General features: G+C 45.7%; 1 protein-coding gene across 2 annotated transcripts in view; it reads left to right on the top strand.

Annotated features, from left to right (window-relative positions):
• RALY (RALY heterogeneous nuclear ribonucleoprotein) overlaps positions 1-13498 on the top strand; it is a 423518-nt gene that overhangs the window by 137865 nt on the left and 272155 nt on the right. For both annotated transcript variants that reach the window (XM_059733246.1, XM_014609492.3), the window contains exon 2: positions 8417-8507. The gene's annotated coding sequence lies outside the window, so the exon portion shown is untranslated. The remainder of the gene's footprint in view (positions 1-8416; positions 8508-13498) is intronic.

Here is a 13498-nt window from a genome sequence, read left to right as displayed (position 1 = left end):
GTGACACGCCTGACCCAGCCGGGTTGATCAGCATGGACAGGCTGACACCCTCATATGCCAAGACTCAGTTCATCAGAGCAACAATACACTGCAGTCAGACACAAGCACACAGGTAAACAGAATCCCTCTGAATCCGGCTGGGTGAGCAGCTGACACCCTCATGGGCCAGCATTCAGTTCACAAGGGCACGTCTGAGTCAAACTGGGTCAATCAGCCTGTAGAAGCTGATCCCCTTATGTGTTTCAAACTCAGCACATCCCAATCTTTGGCCTCTTGAGGAGCAGACCCCACAGTATTTTTGGGCTTCACAGGGATCTTTAGCATAGGTAAAAGAAGCATTGCTGCAGAGCACGTGAGGAAGGAGAAGTAGAGAAGGAAAAATATACCCAGTTACTACCAGTTTGACTATAAAAGTTATTTATTGCTAAGTATATGAAATATATAATGGTACTAGTAGTAATAGACATGCAAAAGAAAAATAAACAATTACAGTATTACCCTGGTTTCACTAAATATTTGGGGAAACTTAGCTCAAGCTTAACTAATACCCTATCCCCTGCATGGGGAACAAGCAGGATGAACTAGCGCTCCTGCTTGCACTAAACACCTATGACTTAGTGGGGCTAACAGAGACCTGGTGGGATTCATCCCATGACTGGGCGGTACATATTGAGGGCTATAGATTGTATAGAAAGGACAGGTTGGGGAAGAAAGGGGGGGGGGGTTGCACTTTATGTCAGTGAGCAATATACATCAACCCACATCAAGACAGAATCCGAGGCTGAGGAAGTAGAAGGATTGTGGGTTAGGCTACATGGGGGGCAAGGAGAAAAGGATTTGGTGGTAGGGGTCTGTTACAGACCCCCACACCAAGGGGAAGAAATAGATGCGGGGCTCCTGAGGCAACTCTCGGAGACCATAAAAGCTAAAGAGGCGGTAGTCATGGGGGACCTAAACTACCCGGACATCTGCTGGGAGACGCAGACAGCAAGGTCCCATCGCTCACGCAGGTTTCTAACTTGTGTACAGGACCTCCACCTGACACAGGAGGTGTATGGTCCCACTAGGGGGAATGCCATACTGGATCTGGTATTGGCAACGGGAGATGACATGATAGGGGACCTCCAGATCGGTAGCTATCTGGGAGACAGTGATCACCTTATAATAGAATTCAACATAAGACGGCAAGTGGGTAAGGTAACTAGTAGGGTAAAAGTGCTAGACTTTAGGAAAGCTGATCTCATGGCACTCAGGCGATTAGTCAAGGAAGCACTGCAGAGTAGGAGTTTTGATGGGATGGGTGCCCAAGAAGGGTGGCTGTGCCTAAAGGAAACGATCCTTTGGGCACAAAGCAAGACGATCCCCGAGCGAGGCAAAAGAGGGAAAGGGGCCAGGAGGCTTCCATGGCTGACCAGAGAAATCCAGGGCAGCCTAAGGGCCAAAAGGGGAGCACATAAAAAGTGGAAACAGGGTGAGATCACTAAAGATGAATATACCTCCTCTTCTCGTGCTTGTAGGGAGGCAGTTAGGCGGGCCAAAGCTACCATGGAGCTGAGGATGGCAACCCAAGTAAAGGACAACAAGAAATTGTTTTTTAGATATATAGGGAGTAAAAGGAAGGCCCAGGGAGGAATAGGACCCCTGCTAAATGGGCAGAAGCAATTGGTGACAGACAGGGGGGACAAGGCTGAACTCCTCAACGAGTTCTTTGCCTCAGTGTTCCTAAGCGAGGGGCACGACAAGTCTCTCACTGGGGTTGTAGAGAGGCAGCAGCAAGGCGCCAGACTTCCATGCATAGATCCTGAGGTGGTGCAGAGTCACTTGGAAGAACTGGATGCCTTTAAGTCAGCAGGCCCAGATGGGCTCCATCCGAGGGTGCTGAAGGCACTGGCCGACGTCATTGCAGAGCCACTGGCGGGAATATTCGAATGCTCGTGGCGCACAGGCCAAGTCCCAGAGGACTGGAAAAGGGCTAACGTGGTCCCCATTTTCAAAAAGGGGAGGAAGGAGGACCCGGGCAACTATAGGCCGGTCAGTCTCACCTCCATCCTTGGTAAAGTATTTGAAAAAATTATCAAGACTCACATTTGTGAGAGCCCGGCAGGACAAATTATGCTGAGGGGAAACCAGCATGGGTTTGTGGCGGGCAGATCGTGCCTGACCAACCTAGTCTCTTTCTATGACCAGGTTACGAAACGCCTGGACACAGGAGGAGGGGTGGATGTCGTATACTTGGATTTCAGGAAGGCCTTCGATATGGTATCCCACCCCATACTGGTGAACAAATTAAGAGGCTGTGATGTGGATGACTGCACAGTCCAGTGGGTGGCGAATTGGCTAGAGGGTCGCACCCAAAGAGTCGTGGTAGATGGGTCGGTCTCGACCTGGAAGGGTGTGGGCAGTGGGGTCCCGCAGGGTTCGGTCCTTGGACCGATACTCTTTAATGTCTTCATCAGCGACTTGGACGTGGGAGTGAAATGTACTCTGTCCAAGTTTGCAGATGACACAAAGCTATGGGGAGAAGTGGACACGCTGGAGGGCAGGGAACAGCTGCAGGCAGACCTGGATAGGCTGGACAAGTGGGCAGAAAACAACAGGATGCAGTTCAACAAGGAGAAATGCAAAGTGCTGCACCTAGGGAGGAAAAATGTCCAGCACACCTACAGCCTAGGGAATGACCTGCTGGGTGGCACAGAGGTGGAAAGGGATCTTGGAGTCCTAGTGGACTCCAAGTTGAACATGAGCCGGCAGTGTGACAAAGCCATCAGAAAAGCCAATGGCACTTTATCGTGCATCAGCAGATGCATGACAAATAGGTCCAGGGAGGTGATACTTCCCCTCTATAGGGAGTTGGTCAGACTGCAGTTGGAGTACTGCGTGCAATTCTGGGCGCCACACTTCAAGAAGGATGCGGATAACCTGGAGAGGGTCCAGAGAAGGGCAACTTGTATGGTCAAGGGCCTGCAGACCAAGCCCTACGAGGAGAGACTAGAGAAACTGGACCTTTTCAGCCTCCACAAGAGAAGGTTGAGAGGCGACCTTGTGGCTGCCTATAAGTTCGTCACGGGGGCACAGAAGGGAATTGGTGAGGATTTATTCACCAAGGCGCCCCCGGGGGTTACAAGAAACAATGGCCACAAGCTAGCAGAGAGCAGATTTAGACTGGACATTAGGAAGAACTTCTTCACAGTTCGAGTGGCCAAGGTCTGGAACGGGCTCCCAAGGGAGGTGGTGCTCTCCCCTACCCTGGGGGTCTTCAAGAGGAGGTTAGACGAGTATCTAGCTGGGGTCATCTAGACCCAGCACTCTTTCCTGCTTATGCAGGGGGTTGGACTTGATGATCTATTAAGGTCCCTTCCGACCCTAACATCTATAATACAGTTCAGGTTCAGAAATGTATGCCTAGAGAGAAAAAAGAGAGAGAGCGCTGGGATCTCACCAGTCCAAGGTACTCGGGTTGCAAAGCTGACAGGTAAAGTTCGTAGCACAATCCTTGAAGGGAGACGATCTGTTCTTCCAGAGTCCCAAGAACGACAGGGGATGGTGTTAGCACACACTGCTGTTTTTTTGCAGATTTTTATACCCTCAGTTCAGCTGCTTCGAAGCATCCTCAATTGTGTAAATCATTGTCTTTTCATTGACAAGGGATTATCTGGTTTGGAACATCTCAGGAAACTGATTGATAATCAGGAAACACATAAGGTTAGGGAGTAACCAGATACTTGGGAGCCAGTTTGAAATTCCTATGGATAGCAGATATACTGATGGGATATCTCATGGTTTCTTCAGGAACAATAGATAGCTTGCAGCATCAGGATTTTGGATTTTCACTTGTTGTGAACAAGCCTCAGCTTAGCATGACTTTTCCAGATCTTACTATAGTCTTTTAACAGACTTAAGGCAGTTATTGGAGTGTTCATAACCTTTGGGCAAGAGGACTTCCACCAGTCATCCTGGGAAAAGTATGACAACACCTGTGATAAGGGCTCCAACGGGCTGGACGCTGTGATGAACCCTTTTACCATTGTTCAAATGTTGCCCATACCCCCTCTGCCTCAGTCTCTTGCCTCAGCATTGCCTAACCAGGCAACCGAGTTTTAGTCAATCAAGTTTAAATTGGCCTCCCATAGTGGGACCGGGGAATGTATGGCCCGAGATGCCTATTAAACTTAGAGCTGTGTGTGTGTGTCGGGGGGGGGAAAAGTCCTTTGTAAATCCAGATTAGAACTGGTCTGATAAATGCTGAGGTGGGTGTGTGTAAACATGGGTTGATTAGCATTTGGAGCACAGATTCCCCATCATGCAGTGCTCCCCTGCTTCTCTGGTCCCAGAATTCACTGCAGTCTCTGCTTCAGGCTTTCTGTTCTCCATCTCTCATGTAAATGAATGGTCATCTGGTTCCATCTCGGATGCAAATGAGACCTAGGGCAATTGTTTCACTGTTGTCACCCTTATCTGGAGGGTCTTAGGTGTGTCTCTCACTGCATCTTAATCAGTTTCGTTTAGGTAGAGGAGGGGAGTGGGTGGAGGGTGAGTCCTTTGTGAGTCAGACAAGCTGTGTCCTGTGCCAGGGTTGCCCAAGAACACAGAGCTGAGATGTAACAGAACTTCATCTGGTTCCAACTTGCCCAACTTGCCACACTGTCTACATCTGCCTGTATCTGCAGCCTATCTTTAAGCATGACCGTGCTTCCCCATAACTTGGTGTTGCCTGCAAACTTGGTCAGTGAACTCTTCACCCCTGCATCCAAATCATTGATAAAGATGTTGAAAAGTACTGAACCAAGCACCAACCCCTGTGGTACACCACTGGCCACTTCTCACCAAGACAACGCAGATCCATTCATGTGGACTCTCTGGGTCCTTCCCCACAGCTAGCTTCATACCCACCGAACTGTCTTGCAGTTAATTCCACAATCCTCCAGTTTTCCTGTGAGAGCATTGTGGGATACCAGATCAAAGACTTTTTGGAAGTCAAGGTATACAATGTCAGACTCCTCTATCTTATCCAGGTGGCAAGCTACCTGATCATAACAGGAGATGAGGTTGGTAAGACAAGACCTACTGCGATGAAGCCATGCTGGCTGTTATTCATAATCCTACCTTCTGCAAACCTATTGCACAAAGACTCCTTAATGAGTTTTTTCCAGGATTTTCTCTGGGATAGAAGTTAGGCTAATTGCTCTATAGTTACCCAGGTCCTCCCTCTTCCCCTTCTTGAAGATGGACACAACATTGGCCCTCTTCCAGTCCACCACTCCAGAGTGCCACAAGTTTTAGAAGAGTTTCTCCAGGGGCCCCACAATGACTTTGGCCAGCTCCATTAGCACACTCGGATGGAGTTTGTCTGGTCCTACTGACTTATGTATGTCTAATTTCTTTAATTGATCATACATCAGTTCTACAGCAATAGTAGGGAGGTAGTCGTTCCTGCCCTGCTCATTTTGTACCTTATGTGGCATGATTTTCCCCTTGGCCCAGTAAAATATCGAAGCCAAGTAGTCATTCAGAAGTTTAGCTTTCTCCTGAGTGCCATTAACTAGCTGTCCTGAGTTGTTGAGCAATGTTCCCGCACTCCCATTTGTTTTCTCCCTGTTCCCTATGTAACTGAAGAAGGACTTCATGTTGTCCTTGATTCCTGTTGCTAATCTAAGTTCAGTCACCGCCTTAGCCTTTCTAATTTGTTCCCTACAAGTGTAGGCTGTTGTTGTATAGTCCTCCTTGGGGCCTGTCCCCAGCTTCCATTGTTTATACACCTCTTTCTTCTTTGTTAGGAGGACCATGAATTCCCTGTTTAGCCAAGAAGGCTTCCCAGCCCTTCTAGTACCTTCCCTCCCAATGGGAATGGATTTCCTTTGTGCTTCAAGGATCGTGTCCTTAAGGAACAACCACTCTTCATGAACTCCTTTCACCTTCGGTCCCAAGTCTCTCAGTGCTACCCCTACTAGTGACCTGAGCTTGTTGAAATTTGCATTTTTGAAGTCCAAGACTTCAACCCTGCTATCAGATTTGTCTACCTTGTGACAGACAGTGAATGTGATGGTCTTCTGGTTGCTGTCGCCCAGGCTACCCTCTATATTTAAGTCAGTCACCAGGTCCTTTGGGCAGGACAAGTTTAGGAGAGCACTACCTCTGGTTATCCTGTGCACCTCCTGACCCAGGAAGAGCTCTTCAATGCAGATCAGGAAGGAACGTGACTGGTCTGACTTGGTCAAGTGTTGCTCCCAGGAGGTGTCTGGATAATTGAAGTCGCCCATGACGACCATGTCCTATGCACGTGCGGCCTCTGCTAGTTCTTGGGCAAACTCTAGATTGAGTTCCTCCCCTGGTTTAGTGGCCTGTAGTATACACCTACAGTTAGAGCTCTCTCTCCCAGTCCCCCTCCCCCCTCCACCTCCTCGACAGCTTGACCCAGAGGGTTTCAAGCCGCTTTTCTTTGGAGCCAATGTCAGCCTTCAAGGAGGTGTACTGCTCTTTCACATAGAGAGCTACACCTCTACACCGCCACCTTTCTTCCCTACCCAGTACCTTCTATGCAGTGTGTAGTCCTCTATGGCTATGCTCCAATCACGTGAGGAGTCCCACCAGTTCTCCATAATTCCTACTAGGTCATAATGCCCATCAGAAAGCAGGAGGACTAGCTGCTCCTGCTTGTTCCCCATGCTGTTGGCATTAGTGTACAGGCACCTGAGGCCTCCTGTTGAGACCCTTGGCTTCTTGTCATGCTGAAGGAGAACTGTTCCCTCAGCTCCCACAAGAGTGGTTCTCCTAGTGTCCCTATCTATGGAGCTTTCTTGTACATCGGTCCCTGGGCAAGCTCCAGTCAGTGTTTCCCCTTCCCCCAGCAATCTTAATTTAAAGTCCTATCTAGAAGATCAGATACCCTGGCTGAGAACAGGGGCTTACCTCTCTGTACGAGGTGGATGCCATCTCTTCCCAGGAGTCCAATCAAAATTTCCCTCAGCAAAGCCATCAGAATCTACAGATCATACATGCATTTATCTCAAAATGTGGTAGACCTCATCTAGTGCACTATATGCCCTCATGGAAACTACATGAGTGAAATCAGACAAAACAACTGTGCCCGGGAATGAATAATGGCTGTAAAAAGATAAAGCACGGACACGCTATAACACAGGTAAAACATTTTTCACCAAAAAATCACTCCCTCTGTGATCTCACAGTTCTAGTGCTCAGAAGAATTCTCCTGATGCCTTTACGAGAGAAGCACAGGAACAGATATTCATCGGCATATTAGACACTGAACATCAGGGACTTAAGATAGACAATGACTTCATGGTACATTATAATCTTCCTGATACTTGCTAACCCCTGCAATTCACAGGTAATAAGGACCCAACTTAACAAGCTTTTGTTCCATCTGGTATTTTGCTCAGCTGTGTCTGCTTCTGTCACAGAAGCCTGAGGAAGGATACTACGGTAACTGGAAGCTTGCCTATGTCTGTACTAATCATACAGTCCAATAAAAGCTATCACCCACAAGAATTCTTGTCTTTCTAATAAGTTATGTCTCTTTATGTGGCACTGAAGTGGCTACAATACTTTTTGTTTGGGGATGTGGTATGTACAAACCAACCATAGTTGGGACTATGGAATTCACGATTGCATGATTTTTTGTGGAAACCACAAAACTGGGCATTCTCCATGATTTCAGTGGGCTCACTGAAAAAATAAAACAAAAATAAACCCCTCACTGGAAATAAAATGCTCGTTCCCCAGAAGGAGGAAGCAATCTTCATGATACTGTGGCCTGGCCATGCAGCCCACTGGGGGGCAAGGGAGGAGCAGGCTGCTAGCATGAAAGATTGCCACAACAAAGGGCTGTCAGCAAGATGGCTTCTGGCCCCACTCCTTGCTGCTTACTGGCTGAGAGCACAGACTGTTGTGTAGCCCCGCCCCCCAAAGTAAAACAATTGGTGACAATGGGCGGGGATGCGTGGTGGGCAGCCCTCACAACCAATCAGTGGCAAGGGGAGGGGCCTGTGGTGCCCCTAAGTCAATCAGAGGCATGTGGGAGGCTCCCCACACTCAGCCTGTGAAAATGGTAGCTGGCCCCAGGATCTACCTGTGAAATTGGCTGGCTGCCTCCTTGAGTTAGGTAGACACCTAACCATAGTGCCTCAGTCCTGAAGTCATGGCTGAATGATGTAGGCATGCCCAAAGTGAATCTGTATCCTCCTCTGCTATAAAGCTGATCTCTCAGACTATAGCACCTCATGATTTTTAGATCCCAGATTCCTGTGTTTGATTCCTGCAGACAACCTGACAAGGTGCAGACATCAATACATTTATTTCCTATGCAGAATATGTCCACTCCTATGAATTGAGGATTTGAATATATTGTCTTATCTACTTACTGTAACTGGCAGCAATTTCTGTCTTTTGGTTTTGGTAGGTTGGAGCCAAGTCCATCAAGTAGCAGAGTACCTGCTCTCAGATCAGTAACAGGAAGGATTGACAGACCCCAGTGCCAAACACCATTCTCGGTAAGTACCTGATCATATCTTAAAGTAAGGTTTCAATAAATTGAATGGAGTCCAGGAATATATATATATTCTCATGTTGCCATATTTCTGGGGAAATGCAATGGATTACACAGTGGGAGTTTTAAACTATGTTTATAGATTTCTGAAATGTATACATAAACTTCCCCAAGGTTTTTGCTTACTTTAGGACTATGGCATTATTATGATGTGTACAGTGCACAATACAATGAGGGGGTCCAAAGAATAGACACAATGGAAATGCTTTTGTTCAGGGAATGCATGGGTGCTGTAGGGCTGGAATTGTTCCAAAAAAGGGTGCATGGGGTTGATCTGTGGCTTACTGCTTTCTTCACACTGTCTAGTAGAGCAAGGCACATCTGGGGAAAGATGCATCTTCTCAAATGGTGGTAGCAGGACTGCGCTACTCTGGTATTTCCTGGAACATTAGCAGGTATATGCTAGCTAGAAACACTGTGCCTCCTAGAGCTCACATTGCTGTAATACTGTTCCACCTTGCTCCCTAGTAAGGAAGCATCTTAAAGACACAGTGGAGTCCTTTGCGTTAGGAAGGTAACCAATAATTGCCACCAGAAAAGGCATTTTCAGGACAATGACTGAGGTAAAGCCAGTAATGAAGGTATGCCTTCATGGTGATTAGCAATCAGGGATGAACCTAGCTCACTACAGAGCCCTGAGTTAATGCATCCTCACTGGTGATCACTATTTTGCGTGTGCCCCTAGGACTTCTAGGCCACATCCCATCGTGCTTTGAGCTGGAATAAGTTGATCTGCTCTACAATTTTTTCCCAGTGAAATTCAGAAGAATTTGTCTGTCCTTCTCAGCATGACAGGAACGGTTGGAAAGCAGTGGAGGACAATTAGCATTTCAGTGATTAGCTTGCATCCCCACTGCACAGTGGACAGGTTTTCAGCCAAGTGGAAATAAAACCCATCCCACAGTTGCGACAGCTAGCCTGAGATGAAAGTACCATGTAAGTAGAGTGAGAACATTTAATGAGTGGACAGAAGAAGGATTAGGGACAGTGCCTAAGTAAGGCCTTAGTCTAGCACTCTAGGGAAGATGCATCTTACCTGTCAGAAAAGCCTGGTCTGGCTTCATCACTGTGAGAAAACAAAGGCAAAATGTGCAAGTGCTTCTTCAGTACTTACTCAGACCTTAGTTAGTAAAGCTGCCCTAGGCCTGGGTCAATCCAGGTCAATCCTGTGTTGGGCAAACTGTTTTTGCCTTCAGTTGGAATTTTGCTTTAGCAAGAAGCAGAGTGAAAACTGAGAAGGGACGCCAGGATTTCATCCACTTGGAGCTGTGCCTGACTGAAGAATAGCTTCTGAATTTAACTCAGATCATCATTCTGTGATTATGTTAGTATGGAGGCAGTGTAACTTTTGCAGCTATGGCCTTTCCCTAGCAGTGATAAGTTCCTTAACAAAAGGGTAGAAGCAAGTCATTTTCAAATTCCATTAGGTTTATAATAGTGGTATAAAGCATTTGTTCTAGTCATATATTGTGCATGAGGTTTCACTTTTGAACTCTGAAGACAGAGATGAACCTCTCATTGCATGGATAAGACTTATACTGTTGATGTATGTACCTCAAAACCTCCAGATGTTCCATCAGGTAAGAACAGAACATTTCAGATGCGTCTCAAGGATTGCACGCTCTTGCATTTATCCAGAAGTGCAAAGGCTTATGAAACTGAAAAATAACTGAGAGAAAGCCATGGAATTTTTTTCAAACCTGAAAGACTAAATGAAATTAATTGCAAATGTTGGATCTGTTTATAATTTAGAAAAATCCAGTTTCTACTACTAAATTAATAAAACTTTTCATATTAGTGAAAATGACGAGACACAAAGTAAAACTGAAAAGTTCCATTAAGTAGCTATATTAAGCAAATGACATAACAGAAGACTCACTTTTTAATGAATGAAAGAAGTACTGTGCTTTAATCTCATACTTTAGGCCAGGGGTTGCCAACCAAGGGTACGTGTACCCCTGGTAATACTTGGGAAGGCCCCAGGAGGTACGCAGCAGTAGTGCGGAGAAGCGGAGACACTTCCAGTTTCTCTGGTGGCACTTCCAGTTTTGTCTCTGGTGCTTCTGGTTTTGCCACTGCACACAGGAAGCCCCCTCCCCCCACACTCATTGATCAGCTGCTGGAAGATGCCCCTGCCCTTCCCCCCCCCCCCCCCCCCCCCCCCCCCGGCTCGTCAATTGGCAGGGGGACTCCGTGCTTCTTGACTGGCTAGTGGGGGTACACCAACCAAAAAAGGTTCAAAGCCCCTACTTTAGGCTTTAGTTAAACAATTGGAAAAGGATTCAGCAGTATGGAATAATACTATCAGCAACTGTTTGATTTGAATTTAACTTTAGTCTAAATGTGCATTAAATAACCTCATCTCTGGAACATCATCTTCATACACAATATCTAGTACCTTCTATGTCCCAGCACTCCTGAGCGTCATAACTGAGATGGGTGGCTTTTGTCATTCATTGACTGTGAACAAAACTATAGGGACCTGAACACAACAGAGCTTGGAACTAGGAAAGTGCTTAGTGCCCAGGGGTCTCCTGGCTCCTGAACTCTTCTGCCTGAATGTCACATCTTCTACTGCAGAGCACTATCCCTCTCTTTTTATTTCTCACTCCCCAAAAAAGAACTCAGAGTTTATAAAAGTTAATTCCGTCGAGGCTTGTGAAAATGTGATTATTCTGGTAATAGTGAAAAGGTAATGAAAATACCAATTTTCTGGCATTACAGAAAGCACGATGAAAATGCTTTTAATTTGGGCAACCCACAAAAGCAGATGAAAATACCTATCATTTTGGTGATCCAGAAAGGTAGCTAAGAATGCCAATCGTTCTGGTAATTTAGATGAGACCATTAGCCTAACAATCCAGGAAGGGTCATGACAGTGCCCATTGGTTAGGGCTATTGGCACTGTTAAGAACTTAGATTTCTTAGTTGAGTCTGGATGAATAAAACAGCATGTTTGCCCTCTTAGAAGCCACTAGTATCTGTGAGCTCAATCACGGTGTCTAATCTCAAATTAATTCAGACTTTAATCACTTGTTCAGGTCATTTATCAGCCAGGGCTCTTCCTGTCCTTCCAGGATTAGTACATCACTCCATAGCACCTTAAGCTGTGGCCTGCCAGTGACCTTCTTAGCAGCCATACAGGCAGAGGAAGGAAGGGATGTAACACATTTCCTTATTTAAAAAAGACACCGAGAAAAAAAGTTACCTATGTCAAGCTTCTGAGCAGACTCCTGCCTGCAATTGACATTGAGATGTTTCAGTTAATGAACATAGTAAGGCTGGTGGTTGAGGTAACATGATTTAAGAATGAGAGTTAATAGACTTGTGTGATGGAGTCAAGAAAAGCTTAACAGAATGGCTGAATTACCCTTCTGTGCCTCTGAGATCTTTGTCAAGGAAAGGAATGTGCAGTAGGATAATAGATGTATTTGGAGTGACTACAAAGCTGTAATTCACTCTAGGGGCTCCAATGATGTCATAAACCAGGAGAAAACAACTTCAGCACTTTAGGAATAGAAGCACTGAACAAAGCCTTGAGAGTGAATTTAGCTTTGTATTGACTCCCGGGCCATCAGTGTTATTTATAACATACACTGCACAACTTTAACTTTTCAACAGGAGTGGACAAGTACTTTATACCCTGGCCATCTAGCTGCCTGCAGGCATTCTCCATCTATGCCATGTACCAACAGCTAGGTTGGGCACTGGCTTCTGCCATATTTTCCATTTCCCCCTAAAGTGGCTTTGATAGGCGCATGTGATTTTGCAATGTAGAAACTAGATTTTGAGGTACTGATTTTACACGTTTTTGCAAGACCTTAAAAAGGAACCTAATTAATGTGTTTGGATCTACCTCCTATTTAATGGTAATTAATTCACATTGCCTGATATTGTTCTTGGAGTACTTAGGTTAGTAGGGAGGAGTTGAGCAAAATGAAAGGAAACTGTCAAGTTGTTACAGAAGGATGCTGAGAGTCAGAGGTTCTAGGGTCTGTAACTGGCTTAGCCATCTTTTTCACTGTATGGCTTTGGGCAAAACATTTGATCTCCTTGTGCACTTCTATTTGTGAAATGGGGACATTCATGGCAATAAAGTGACTTTTACATATTGCACAGTATATTCAAGAGCATATTAAAAAAATCAAAATAGCCCTTACAACATTTTCTTAAAGGCAAAAGGGGAAAACATGATAAAGTCCTGCTGTGTCCACAGGAATATTCTGCAGTCACTGCAGAAACTTGGCAGCAACACTACTTTTATATTATGTCAGGAGCAGACACTCCAGTCCAAAAGGGAGCCTTTGTGGTGAATTCTGTACAAGCACAGAGGCAACAGTCCCTCCTAGAGAGGACTGGCATAAAGGATGAACTCCCTGCCTTGCCATCTATAAAATAAAGCAACTAATGCTTCCATGCCTAAGGTGATTGTGAGGATAAGTAGATTTAGCACATGAGCACCCTTTGTGTACTGGGGCAGTAGTGACCACATTTCTGATCCTTTTTATAGATTAACTTGGAAACCTGACTGGTTTGCAGTGTTGTTTTGGTGCTAGGCTCAGGATCAGTGTGGGAATATTTTGTATGAAATAATAGCATGAGTAGTATTTAGAAATATTCCTGGTAATAATATATTTCTGACCCATCTTCTGTTTCCCTGTCATCTCTCATCATTTATATTTTCTAGTCCCAAACTTCCCACACGCATTCAAAAGACATAATTCTAAGTGTAGATAATTCTGTCAAGTGAGAGGGTATGGCAAATCTGAATCTGGATAACATCAGTTCTGAGGGCAGTCAGGGAAGCAGACTGAATTCAATGGCAATGAGTGCTTTTGGAAATGACATCCTGTACATATCCATGTTTTGTCACTGAGGTCAAAGTCTCTCTCAGAGAGATTTCTGGATCTTTGATTTTCCAGTGTCCAAAGGTGA

This window comes from Alligator mississippiensis, chromosome 9 (genome assembly GCF_030867095.1).
Source record: "Alligator mississippiensis isolate rAllMis1 chromosome 9, rAllMis1, whole genome shotgun sequence".
Lineage (NCBI taxonomy): Eukaryota > Metazoa > Chordata > Crocodylia > Alligatoridae > Alligator > Alligator mississippiensis.
Note: the sequence above shows the minus strand (reverse complement) of the source record. Positions and strands in the feature narration are given on the sequence as shown.